This window comes from Sciurus carolinensis, chromosome 10, assembly GCF_902686445.1.
Source record: "Sciurus carolinensis chromosome 10, mSciCar1.2, whole genome shotgun sequence".
Lineage (NCBI taxonomy): Eukaryota > Metazoa > Chordata > Mammalia > Rodentia > Sciuridae > Sciurus > Sciurus carolinensis.
This window is the reverse complement of record NC_062222.1, coordinates 103,697,816-103,712,918: the sequence shown is the minus strand read 5'-3', so window position 1 is coordinate 103,712,918 and position 15,103 is coordinate 103,697,816. Positions and strand designations below refer to the sequence as shown.

The 15,103-nt window shown below is 33.5% G+C and overlaps 1 pseudogene; it reads right to left on the bottom strand.

The window, feature by feature from the left end:
• Positions 1-2,361: 2,361 nt before the first annotated feature.
• LOC124994295 (ferritin light chain-like) lies at positions 2,362-11,341 on the bottom strand (annotated as a pseudogene).
• Between the last annotated feature and the right edge of the window lie 3,762 nt (positions 11,342-15,103).

Genomic DNA, 15,103 nt, shown 5'->3' with positions numbered 1-15,103 from the left:
TCAAATTCTTTGACATAGTAATAGTTGGTTGCACTTTGGTACAGTACTTTTTAGCAGACCCTGGAATTGTACTTTGTCAAAGACCTACCTTATTTCTTGAAACTTAGAGTAGATGTTTCAGGATCACTTAAGAGAAATTCTGAGCACTACTTGTCCAGATACTAACAAACTGCACCCCTTTCCAGTAAGTAAAGTGTTTTTGACACTGGTCTGAGATCACGTGGTTAAATGCAAAAATTGTATTTACTTTGTATTCTTGAGGAAAAGAATACCACAGACTTAAATACTTAGAATAACATTAACTTGTTATCTCAGTATATGAGAAGTCTGAGCAGGTATGACTAAGTTTTCTGCTTAAAGCCACTTAAAACCAAAGTCAGGTTGCTGATTGAGCTGGAAGCTTCTTGGGAGGCTCAGGGAGGAATCTGGCTCCAAGCTCGAGGTTGTAGACAGAACAGATTTCCTTGCTGCTATAGGACTGAGGTCTCAGTTTTCTGCAGACCAAGGGCTGATCTCAGCAACTACAGGTTACTTTCAAGTCTGATAGACTTTCAAAACTACAGTAGTTTTCTAAATTAATAAATAATGAAATTCTAGATTAAACTACCTCAGAATTTTACTCAGCTCATCAATATGTGAGGGAAACAGTATAAACAGTACACTAATAATGTGGTCAAACAGCACTTTTAGGAATAGGGTATGTACATTCACAAGAAAGTTAACAATAGTCTGTTTCTTGGTTTCTCTATGACCGTCAGGTACCCTGTCCAGTTTGCTTTCCATGTGCAATAAGAGAAATTAAAAAATACAAAAATATCAATTTACTCTGTTCAACTCTTTCATAATACTCACATTTAAACCCGTCCAGTGTTTTCCTTAATTTGACCTACCAGATGATGTGGCTTTTGTGACTTCCCTGACATTTTTATTTTAATTTAAGAGACTCACCTTCTCCCTTGCTATGCACTTTACATCTTGGATTTTGGAATTTCCAAATAATCTTCCTATGAAATATTCCTCTAAGAGGAAGGGGGTGTTTTCTTTCTGACAGGCAACACTTCTTTCCCTTCCCCCTAATTCCCTTTTGGTTTCTATAATGCAACCCCATTCTGATCACCCCAGAGTAGTCTTCCTTTGATCCAAGTCTAAAGCAGATTCTTTGCTATATATCCTTTTTTGTGTTTTATTTCTTTTGTTTGTAATCATCTGCTCAATTTTAATCACACCTTCATTAATAGGCTGTTATGGCCTGTGTGTTTTTGTCACTGTAGAATTCATATGTTGAAGTGCTAACCTCTAATGAGATAGCATTAGGAGATGGTGCCTTTGGGAGGTAATTAGGTGTAGATGAGCCTCCATGGATCCTCCAAGATGTGCTTAATGTCTGTGTAAAAAGAGACAGAGACCTAACTGTGTCCTCCATGTGAGGATAGTGCAAGATGACCTCGAGTTCTGCCACCACCTTGACTTTGGAATGCCCAGCCATCAGAACTGAGAGAAATAAATTTCTCTTGCTAAAGACAGCAAGCATATGGAAATTTTGCTGTAGCAACTTGAACCGACACATCTCATCTGTGGCATATTAATCCATTACACAGGCATATGTGAAGAATGTGAATAGAAACAGGGACCTTAAATATTTAAAATTTCACATTTAACGCCCTGCCTGGCACGTAGGATAGACTCAGTATATATTTTGATTCATAAATAAATGAATTCAATACTGTCCTCAATTTTTGAATACTGAATTGCCACAGTGAATGATAGAATTTTGGTATAGAAAAAGCAAAATTTCATATATCAGAATTTTAATGATATGAAATGACTCTCAAGATTACATAAGAATCAGGATAAATTATGTAATATGAATGGTATTCCACACAATTTAAATTTAAATGTGAAGTTAATGAATGTGTAATTATTTTACTTTAATAAAACACCTTTTATCAGATTTAAAAAATTCTAAATTCTCATTTATTTTCTTACTAAACTTTTTGATTTTCTTATGCATTTTCATACAGAAAAAATTGTTTTTTCTTTGAATTATATACATTAACTTGTAACATTCTTTAGTTTATGATAGACTTACTTAAATATCAACTTATTTCATTTTCCCATTGAATCTAATGCATTTGATATTATACACCCATCTCTCTTTTTTCTTTTTTTTTTTTCTTTCTTTTTCTTTATCTCTTTTTTTCTTGCTGGAAAAACCTTTATTTTCATTTGGTCCAGGGCTTGGTAGGGGCTCCACAGTAGTTAAAAAGCTGCTTAGTGGTTAAAGGGAGAGGCTCAGGCCAAAGCCCTGATGCCAGGAGATGCAAAGGAGCCCCATCAAAGGTCACTGTGCTCCAAGGGCTCCTAATCATGCTTCAGGGTGAGTATTTCCAAGAGATACTCGCCCAGGCCACCCTGGGGGCCCGCCAGACAGTGGAGATTAGTCAGGTGGTCTCCCATCTTCTTGATGAGCTTCACCTCCTCATCAAGGAAGTGGTTCTCCAGAAAGTCACAGAGATGTGGGACTGGGCGGGAAGTCATGAAGATCCACAATGACTTGGTTCAAGTTCTGTTCCAGGTCCAAGGCAGCTTCCATGGCATCATGGGTGTTTCCCCACTCATCTTGAGAAGGTTTCTGCATGTCCTGGAAGAGGGTACTGCCAATGCGCTGATTTTCCATCTTCAGGAGACACTCAGAGGCCTTGAATTTTTTCTTGGCCAACTCACAGAAGTGGCGCAGGCCCTCCAGAGCCACATCCTCCTGGTCCAAATAGTAGCCCAGAGAGAGGTAGGCCCTCAGATGCAAATTGACCAGGCAGTTGAGGGCAGCCTCCACCTCTGTAGAGTAATTCTGACGAATCTGGGAGGTCAAGGTTGGTCGTCGATAAGGAGCTAACCACAAAAAATGGAGTTGGCTGGTCCCAGCAGCAGGAGGTGGGCAAGAAAATGGTTCTGGAGACTGTAAATGGAGATCAGATTGGAAGGCAATTGGAAGCTGGAAAAATAGGGATTCCCCTGTGTCAGTTCCATACAAACACTGTTGAAGCAAGAGTCAGATCTGTGGACCTCCAGGAGCAAGGGTACCACACCCATCTCTTATGTTCTGAAGAGTGGGTACATACTGTGTATTTTAAATTTAGAAGCACACATATCTATGAATATTTGTAGATATCAATGTACAGTGGTTCAAATAATATGGAAAACACAAAGAAATACCACTTGAAATCTTATCCATAGGTTAATCACTGATAACACTGTAAAAATTTTCCTTGTATACATGTTTGTACACATGTACATAACTTACAAAATGGGAATAACATTACTCATGCAATGCAATGACTTTTAAGAAAATATTTTTGTTACAAAGTTTACTATGCATTAGTTAAAATCAAGTGGCAATACATAAGTTTTAATGAACAAATGCAAAAGTAAAAACAAAAACAAAAATATTCATATTTTCCTATTTCTCAGTTCTTTTCCTCAGAAGTTTCTGCATTCACTTGTTTTAGTTGTCTTCTATTCTCATCATTTTTCCTACTGTAGATAGATCTTGGTCTTAAATAAATTGTTATTTATTTAAATGAATGGCATTTCAGTCACTCTTGGTGTCTAAGGATATCACTAATTTAATTCAGTATATCTATGAATTTAAAGGAGAAAAAACTATCTTCATAAATGGTTTATTTATCATTGTAGTTATACATGCCAGTTGGGGTCACTTTGACATAATCATATGTGCATGGAATTTAATTTGTTCAATTTCAGTCCAGGTGCATTCTCTTTCTGTTCCCCCCTTCTCTCCCCCATGTTTCCACTCCTCTATTCTGCTGTTCTTCCATTTTTTTTACTTATTTATTTATATTTGTGTTTTAGAATTATGCATAAAAGTGAAAATCACTGAGGAATATTTGTATATGTACATAGCATGTATGAATTCAAATTCATTCCACATTTTCTCCTCCCTCCTCAATCTCCTTTTTCTTCAGATCTCCACTGATCTTCCCTTTGTCTTTATGATATCTGATTCCCATCCCTCTTTTATTCCTTTATTTTGCTCTAGCTTCCACATATGAGAGAAAACATTTGACACTTGATTTTCTGATTATGATTTATTTCACTTAACATGATGTTCTCTAGTTCCATCCACTAAACAAGTGCCATAATTTCATTCCTCCTTATCACTGAGTAAACTCCATTGTGTATATATATATATATCACATTTTTAAGTCCATTTATGGACACATGGGCTCATTTCATAACTTGGCTATTGGACAATCTACCTTTACTTTCATTCGTTTCCATCTAAAATTAAGCATTCTTTGATAGATTGTAAACAAACAACCCTAGTAGACCAGCAGTGTCTGTGATTTTGTCACCAAATGGAATAATAAAATAATTTTACAACCATTCTGTTAATAACTAGTGGATATGTGCTAAATCTTATTAAATGAATTAACAAAGATACATGTAATTGTTATATTTTAAATAATTTTCTATCTTTATTTAAATATAGCTAGCCTTTCTCATAACACTTGAAAGTATTTCACTTTCTGTATTTAAAAATGTTATTTTTAGAGACCATAGGTTTCATCAGACTACAAAAAGATTCATGCATGAGTACTAAAAATACCTGTTATTGTGCCCGTGTAAGATTTTTGCACAGATTAATATTGGCATACATTTTTCTTGTTTACGTTATCCAAACTTAACAAATATCCTGCAGATGCTAAGTTCCAAACTGTATTAGTCAGGGTTCTCTAGAGGTACAGCATCAACAGGAAGTATGATTATGAAAAGGGAATTTATTAAATTGGCTTATAGGACCAGAAGCTGGATAGTCCACAATGGCCTTCTACAGGCTAGAGAGCTGGAAGAACCAGTAACTGCACAGTCCAAGAGGTGGAAGCCCCAGAACAAGAGGAATCAACAGTGCTACCCTAGTCGAGACCAAGGCTTCTGGAAACTCCCTGAAGAATCACTGGCAGAGTCCGCTTTGATGAGTGAAGAAGTGAGAGTCCAATATCCTCAGACTATAAGTGGAAGCAACAGTAAAGAACCCATTCAAGAAGAGTTGGACTTACATTTGTATCTGCTTCCTTGTTCTCCCACTTTTTATTTCATGGGCAATGCTGCCCATACTTACGGAGGGTCTTCAGTTCACTATCCCACATTCCAATCATTCCTAGACATGCCCTCATTGACACTGGCATCTCTTAATCATTGGCATCTCTTAATCAATCAAGTCGACAATTCAAATCAATCATGACACAAATTCTCAGGGACTGGAATTTGTCGAATAGTTTCCTTCACAAGATCTCTAATCTTTAAAGACAAGCTTTCACTGCCTTTTTAAACCCAATAGTTCAATCAAATATGTATCGCCATCACTCATCCCAGTCTGTTATGACCTTCTGCTCTTGCTATTTTATTCTCTTTAGGAACACACACTCACATGTGGACACCCAGGATTTGTTTATATTTATTTTAGTTGTATCTTGAGAAGGAGAGGTTAATGCTTTCGGTCAGTCTTGTGTTTCAATGTAACTAATTAGTACTTAACTGTATGCTATAGTCATTTTTCAGTGTTAATAAATGAGCTACATTATCATTTTAATGACTGCTTAAAATTTCATACTGCATGTACCAGCATTAACTTAACCAATCTCTATGATGTACGTTATATGTGACTTCCGAGGATTGCTATTGTAAAAATAGTGTTATGAAAAACTACTCTGTGTGCATATCTTTTTATGCTCTGATTATATCATTAGGGTAATTTCTATAAACTCAATTTTTATGGTAAGTATACTTTTTTCTATATAAATGTGTATTAACTCTTCTGTGTACTTGCTTTATGTCCTTAAGTGTTTAGTATCCATCTTTCTATGTGTGAAAAGTTATTACTATGAAAGCACTACCCTATTGGTTGTTCATGTCAATTGCATGAAATGATACACATTTGTTTTCTCATGCAAAGTAAGCATTTAATAAATGTGGTCATTATTAGTACTAGTACAGTATTAATAAGCAAGGAAATCAGCCTGTCTTGTTTAATACTGTCTACTACAGTATTAATTGGTAATTTAATAATCTTATTTTAAAAACAAATTGTTTGTGATATATGTGAACACGAGGTTTAATCAAGAATCAAAGAATGAAATTATGACACTTGTTGGTAAACAGACAGAACTGGAGAACATCATGCTAAGTGAAATAAGCTAGACTCAGAAAGTCAAAGGTTGAATGTTTTCTCTCATATGCAAAAGTCAGACCAAAATAAAGAAAAATAATAGGGGGAATTTCATGAAAATAGAAGGCAGATCAGTGCAGCAGAGAAAGGGGATTGATGTGGTGGGAGGAGAGGGACAAAAAGGCAATAACAGTGGAATGAAATTGTCCAGTTTATGCTTTGTATGAATAAATATACCAGAGTGAATTTACCTTATGTGTATCTCTAATGCACTAAACTAAACAAAAACTATTAAAAGATAGAATGAAGAACACTACAGTAGAGGGAGAAAAGGAGAAGAAAGAAGGAAAGTGTAAATGCTGAGATCTGAAATGTACCAAATTATATTCTATTCATATTTAATTGTGTCAGTGAACCCCAATATTGTGTACTACTGTAATGAACTAATAAAAGCATAAAATAACACTTTTGTCATTCAGAAATAAAAGAAATAATATTTTTATGCTGTCACTTTTCTTTCAAATTCTAGTTTTTTTTTTTTTTTTTTTACTTTTTGACTTGACATGATTTTAAATTGCCAAATATGGGGGTTTTTTAGTTTGTTTTTGTTTTGGGTGTTAGAGGTTGAACTCAGGGTCACTTAACCACAAGTCACATCCTCAGTCCTTGTTGTACTTTTATTTTAAGTTAGGGTCTCACTAACTTGCTGAGGCTGACTTTGAACTTGCGGTTCTGCCTCAGCCTCTCGAGTTGCTGGGATTACAGCTGGGATTACGCACCACTGTGTCAGATCTCCTTTAAGAATTTAAGGTCAATTTATTACAGTCTTTCCCAGTTTGAGATTAAAAACATTTTATAACTGTCTTGTTTAATTAATTTTATGATTTTCAAATTCTACTTTGGAATCATCATTTGATTTTTTTATTATAAAGTGTAATGAACATTAAAAGTTTATTTTAATTGTTTTTTCAGTTGACATGGGCAGTTATCCAAATACAGTTAGTGAATAATTCATCTTTCATTCCATTGATTAGAAATTATATTTTAATCAAATATTACAGTAAATGTCTCTGCATTCTTCACCCTACTTATCAATTGAAATGTGGAGCAGATAGTGTGACTTGCCTTTTCAACATCCATCACTTCCTTCTGACATTGTTAACATTATCCCAGTTATGTCCTCAACGACAAGTGTGTGAAGAAAGATCAAGGATTGAATCATAATAAGCCTAATCTGTCAATTATAATTCCAGGGTTTTGTTAGCATTTAGACAAGAGGTAAGCAAGGAAATCACTCTGGCATATGATATACTGAAAAAAGATTTTCTTTCTTGATATTAGAAACCAAAAAAGGAAGAAAAAAGTTCTCTTCACCCACCTCTTTTATGATTTACTGTTGTATAAGGACTTGCTTGTTGCCATAGGATATGTTTTGTCAAGATGAGGGAAGGGCCAGAATCATTGATCCAGGAAAACACATCTGAAAATGTCCACTTCTAGGCATTGTAATGATGAACAACAGTGTCATTTAAATCCCTGTCCATCAAGTATTCTGTCACCTGCTGCCACACAGATACAATTGTTTTTTTTCCCAAGGTGGTATTACAGTATTTTAGTAGTTAAAACCAGCTTGTTCAATATCAGATAGGAGATTTTTTAAAATATAAATTCATTCCTTTTCAATTTTTTTTTGTTCTATCTCTCATGTGAGTATTTTTAAAGGGGTTTAACTATGTCTTCTAGGTCACTAAAAAGATTTTAGAATGTGCATTCGGAGCCTGAACAGATTACAATGAATGTGTTTGTATATCTATAGACAATAATGTTAGAACATGTATGCTTCTTGATTAGGATTAAAATGTGATTCCAAATTAATTCAAATTGGTTTTCATAAGGATTAATAAAGACTTAAGTCAGGTGTGGTGGCACATGCCTGTAATCCCAGCGATTTGGGAGGCTGAAGGAGGAGGATTACAAGTTCAAGGGCACTTTCAGCAACTCAGTGAGACCCTTAGCAACTTAGGGAGATCCTGTGTCAAACTAAAAACATCAAAAGGTCTGAGGATGTAGCTCAGTGGTAAAGTGCTTATGTGTTCAATACCCAGGGCTACCTCCCCCTCAAAAAAAAGATTGTTTTTTTTTCATAAAAAGTTGATATCAAAGTATTTTTGCTTTTTATAATTTTAACTGATCACTGAACTTATTGTTGATATAGCTAGTGTTTTATTTTCTTTTGCTTCACAAGTACATAATGACATCATCAATACATAGTAATTTTGATTATTCCTTTATGAAATGGTATCAAACCATTATGATATTCATATTATTATTATGAAATAATATCTTGAAATCCACATATTAATGTTAAATTATAGAATTTATAGGTTCATGATCATATTTCTGAATTTAATAGGAATGCCGTGACTACATTAACGAGACAAATTATTGGATTTTATACTAACATATACATTTTAATAGTTTCAAGGATATATCAAGATATTATGTGTTGCTTCGCAGATATTTGCATTTTTTTGAGTTATGGGTTATTACATATGATCTTTAAGTGTTGGTGTATTAGGAGCTTTTTCTAATATTGAGCCAGCCTTGCCTTTCCAAAATTGTTAATTTTATTGCCTTTATTTTTCATTTTAATGCTGATTGTATTTATTATTTATTAATTAATAGTTCTTTTGTTTATAATCTTAAATATTCAGAAATTGTCTTATAGAAATTGTTAAAAATTATACTATTTAATTATTAATGCTTATATTTCAATTAAATAAATAAATAAAATATCAATGCATAATTTTCCCAATTTTTATGCTATTTATTGATATTATATGCTGCTTCATACTACATGCTGCTTCAAACCCTTTAAGATGAAATTTCTGTAGGACTTAGAGAATATGTCTAAGCCTATTTTTAGTAGAATTTAAAGAAATATTAAATAGAATTTATTTTTTAATAGTACAATTTATCTTGTAGGGCAGTTGGATTTTTACAGAAGAACCAAAAATACATAGTTCTAAATGGCCCCTCTTCTCCTTCTCCAAATAGCAATTTTTTTCTATTATGGACATTTTGCTTTGGTCTGATAGGTTTGTTACAATTATAAGCACATTAGTTATAATTTACTTTTGAGTGAAGTGTCTATAGTTTATGTTAGAGTTCACTTTTTACATTTTACAGTTCTACGGTTGCACAAAAAAATGGATATTATCATTTATTCACCATTATAGCATCATTCAGAATAGTTTTGCTATTTAAAAAATTGCCCATGTACCCTCTATCTATCTACATTGAAATACCTGGCAACCACTAATATTCTACTGTCTCTATAGTTTTGTCTTTTCTAAACTTTATTTTTTAACTGTTTACATTTATTTGTTTTTAATTTTTGTGGAGCTGAGGATGGTACCCTCAGCCTCAACATGCAAGCCAAGTGCCCTACCATTGAGCTGCATTCTTCATTCCCAGACCTTTCACATTGCTTTTGTCAGATTGAGTATTGCAGATTTAAGGCATGTATTCAAGTGAGAAAAATTAATCTGAATTGAAGAACACTGAGAACTGAATTGTGTGTGTATGTCATGTGTCTTATGCGCATGTGCGAGTGTGTAGTGGGCCTTTCAGAGTAAGGCCTGGAGTGTTCTGTCCTGGTCTGGATTAAATGTCATTTTGAAGCCTATGTTAGATTTGGATAGCAAATAAAGTTTATCTCAGTCCTACCTATCTCAAAAATATAATTTCTCATTTTCTTGGGATACCTGCCAGCATCTAGCAAAGCACATGAATGTCAATGCTTTAGAGCATACTTACAGAATATTTATAATTAGTGGAGAGATTTTAGAAGTATTTGCCACCAATCACCCTCTTTGTTCTGATACAGAACACTTACTGAAGATCACCATCAAACAGGCACTGCGCTAGATTGTAAAAAATAAGGGGTGGAAAGTGAAAGTAAGTTTAAATAAGTAAAAATGTTTTATCCCAAGTCCTACTCAAATTTTTGTTATAAGTCTTTGAAAACATACTGAGTGTGCTCTATTTCTCTTAGCAAAATGATGGAATCTCTGTATTTTACCCTAAGGTTTTTCAGGGAGAATTTGATTCAAATTGTATGAGATATGACCCGAACTCTCTGAAAAGTAATTATAGAATATTTATTCTCTGAAATCTATACCACACACATTTTTAAAAATTCACTAGAAAATTGAATTTGCATTCTAGTGAAAAATTTTCTTTTCAAATGTGCTGCACAAGTAAACAGTATATATTAATATTCATGAAGTTTGCAACCTTCAAGATAAACTTCAGAAAGTTTTTTGGGAGCTTAGTCAGCTAATTTCTCATACTTCATTCGCTGATGAAATTGGAGGAGATGGCTAGACTTCTGAACATTGATTAGATTGCAGAGAAAAATGTAAAGATGATGATTCTCTGACTTCCAAAAAAGCTCAAAAAACTCCACAAAACTGCCAAAATATGTGATGTGAAACATCAATATTTTTTCATATTCCTACAATCATCATACATTCTATAAATTGAATTATTTAGTTGGTTCCTATAATTCCGGTTTTTAGAACTTGAAAAGCTTTATTAAAAGTGAATTGCCAGCTCTAGTGGTGATGTACACCTGTAATCCCGCCAACCTGGGAGGCTGAAAGACAAGAGGATCACAAGTTCAAAACCAGCCTCAGTAATCAGTGAAGAAACATAGGCCATATGTAGCCTGCCCTTCCTTCACAGTACTAGGGCATCTGTCTGACGTTATGCCCTCTACTCTCTTCCATATGTCTCTGTTCTGGACACTGGTCTATTTGCTGTTTGTCAGGGTATTTGCACCTAGTATTTCCTCTTCTTGCAATATCTTCCACTTGTAAACCTGGTACTCCTATCACATTCCTTGGTTTATTTTCTTCCATAACATTTTCACTATTTGCAATATGCAATACTTGTTTACTCTGCAATTCTCTCACTAAGATTAAAAAGAAAAAAAAAAAAAAAGAAAAGAAACTTCTATTAGGGATGAAACCCTGATCAACCACAGCAATTCTGAAAATGTACCGTGTGTTAGTTAGCTTTCTGTCACTGTGATAATATTCTTGATACAATTGACTTACAAGGAACCCAGGACAATGGCAGAGGAAGCATGTTCACTTCAGATCAGCCAGAAAGCAAAGGAAGAGAAGACTGAGGGGAGGAAGAGAGAGGAAGAAGAAGGAGAAGGAGAAAGAGAGGAGGTGGGGGAAGGAGGGAGAGGAAGAGCCAGGGTTCATCTTCTTCAAGAGCTCTCCAACAATGACCCAACTTCCTCCTGCTTGGCCCCGCCTTCCAAAGGCTCCTTACCTTCCCGTAGCACCACAGGCTAGAGACCAGTCTGCACTACTCCGGCCTTTGGGGAATATTCAAGATTCAAACCAGAGCACCTAGTACTTATTAGGTACTAAAAACAATTCACTCAATGAATACATGATTAAAATAATAAAAATATTAAAGAACAAATAAAAATCTAGAATTAATGTACTATTAGCCTCAATTTCTGTTTGGAGTCCTAAAAGTTGTAACTCTTTCCAAATGGGTTCGTTTGAAGATGGCTATAAAGTAGAAAAGATTAAGAAAAAAAAAATCTGTTGATTAATGTAGCCCTTCCAGATCAATTCCCAGTCAGTTTAACTTTCTGGAAAGGATAAATTTATAATCTCTATATTTTTGCATCAATGTTTAAAATAATCATATTCAAAATTAAAGAATGAGTAGACCTTCAGAATAACTCTAGGGATCTGACTATAATATACTTTTCAATTAATTCTAATTTGATTAAGGTTGATTTGTCATTTGTGGTAGTGAAGTTCTATACTAAGTGGATAATGCATAATGAAAACACACAGTATACATAAGCTGAGGAATCACTTCTATACTAAATCACAAAATTATAAATTTAGAGGTGCTCTTTGAAGTTAGAAAGGTTTTTCAAGTTAAAAAAAAAGAGAGAAGCTCTTTTCTTTAGTGAAAATTAAAGGAATGCATTAAGTTGGGACAACTGAATACTATAGTATCTTTTGCTTATTTAGTATCTCCTACATGCCACACAGTGCTAGGAATTGTGCATCTATATACTTTTAGAAAAATATTTTAATAAATTCATGCATGCAGAAAAGCCAATTTTAACACAGTAAAGGATATTTTTATATATTTTTAATATTTTATTTTACTGTCAGAAAATAGTTTAACAGTTTTGAGTAAGTTTAATGACTACCATAATGAAAAAACATAAATTGTAAACTGAAGATATGTTTGTATATTCTTATGCTAAATATGTGGTAATGGAAAATCTTCCTTTGAATCAAATTATAAAATATATTTGTAACATGAAAGGAGTATAAATTATTAATTATTGTGTTCTTGGTAACAACTATAGCATTAGGACACAAGAGTTTAGTAAATATTTAAATAAATGAAGTAATTATTCTTTAGGTAAGAATATTTTTTGGAATTCAATTATTTATTTATTAACTCTTCATGGAAGGTCTATGTTTTTCAAAGCAAGGATATTACTATTTAGACAGGAGGACATTTCTGGAAGTATGAATAAAGAGATGTCAAAAGTGATGCAGAAACTGCCATTAACTGTCAGATCATTCAGATCTAGAATTTTACTATGTCAAAATATACCCTACTGTCATGTACATCTAAAAGCAAAACAACAACAATAACAAACATTTAAAAATCTATATGGCCACGTATACATTGCTGGTGGAAATGCAAATTGGTGTAACCATAATGGAAAGCAATATGGAGATTCCTCATAAAACTTGTAATGGAACCACCATTTGACCCAGATATCCCACTCCTCAGTTTATACCTGAAGGACTCAAAATCAGCACGTTACAGTGATTCAGTCATCAATGTTTATAGTAGCTCAACTCAATAGCTGAACTCTGGAACCAACCTAGGTATGCTTCAACAGATGAATGGATAAAGATAATTATATATATATATATGTGTGTGTGTGTGTGTGTGTGTGTGTGTGTGTGTGTGTTTGTGTGTGTGTGTGTGTGTGTGTGTGTGTGATGGAATATTACTCGGCCTTAAAGAAGAATGAAATTATGGCATTTGCAGATAAATGGATGGAGTTGTAGAACATCATGCTAAGCAAAATAAGCCAATCCCAAAGAACCAAAGGCCAAATGTTTTCTCTGATATGTGGATGCTAATTCACATTAAGGAGGGAGCTAGGGAAAATAGAATTTACTTTGGATTAGTTAGAAGAGACAGAAGAGAAGGAAGGGAGTATGGGGATAAGAAAGATAATAGAATGAATCAGACATTATTACCTTATGTACGTGTATAACTATATGACTGGTGGTATTCTACATCATATACAACCAGAAGAATGAGAAATTATACCCCATCTATGTATGATGTAACAAAGTGCATTCTAGTCTTATGTATAACTAATTAGAACAAATAAAAAATAATTTTAAAAAATCTATATGGTATTGACACAGACCAGTCATAATGAATACCTTTTGTGTTACATCTCCTACCATGGCAGATGATAATCAGGGTTCTATGTCATGTGGATGTTCAGGAGGTGTGGATCCTCAGGGTGGTCAAAGTACTTCAAAAAACAGAGGAGGAAATTAAACAATGTAGTGGACAATGAAACATTTACCATATTAACAATGAGTATGTACATAGCAGAGTACTTAGATATTATTCTTGAAATAGGCCTTGACCTGTAGAGATGGCAAACTTTATAAACAAACTAATACAGAATAATTAAAAAAAAGAAAAGAAAAGAAAAGAAAAAGACAGTTTTTCTCTCTCAGGCCTTTGGAGAACTTTATATTCACTTATCACTCCATTTGGATCCATGTCAAATATTAAAAACTTCACATTGTGAACTTTCTGATCATAAAAAAGAAAGCAAAAAAATAATAAACACAGCAAATGCATTTCCAAGCACTAAAGATTTAAGAATTAATAGCCTGTAGGCTTCTACATCTAAAATTCATGTTATTTTACTCATCTTTTATGTTCTGGAACAAAGAGTTTATTTTTTCCAAAATTGTGCACTAGGACTAAGATGAATAATCTTAATGGAAATGAACTATTTTTGGAATTATGGCAATTCACTCTTGGTGAAATTAGTGTTTTCAACTGATTGCTTTTGTTTTCTAATACACAGGATTGCCAGCTGTTTTGTATTTTCCAGAAACAGCTTTCACATCTGTGCTTTGAGGCTTCAGTTGCTGAACAGTTTTTTAAATTATTTTTAAAGTGTTCATTCTAAAAGTTAATGTAAGTTTTTTTGTGTGTGGGTCATTTTCTTGAATGCACAGTTCATATCCTTTTCTTCTCTCACAGTCTCTTTTTCCTTCATTTTTTCATTCCCTTCTGCAAGTAACCAAACTAGTAGTGGCCTGATAAGAACCTCATTATCAAAGACTTTTCTATAAATGGCATTGTTTTGCTTGTGTGTGTATATATACATATAAATATATATATGAATAGATTAAACATATATTAAATGAATTACTTGCTGTTTTCATTTGAAAGTTAAAAAACTAAATGATACTTTATGTTCACAAATGTATCAGAAAACAAAGTTTTTTCCTTAAAATTGAATTCAGGAGAGAAATTGTCCTATACACCAGGAGTCCAGTATGTAGAACAAAATATTCAGTGTATTGATGATGTTTTACCATCACCCTAAATTAATTTTTTTTAATTTATAATGTTCAATGTCTCACACTTTACCAACAATATTCCTTTTAAATTATTCAGAATTATCACATTATAACTGATTATAAATAAAACAAATTATAATGGCCTCAGGGATAACATACAGGTTATCAAGAGTCAGAAGATTAATTTCTAGTAAGTACTTCTCTGAACTCATCTCCAAAT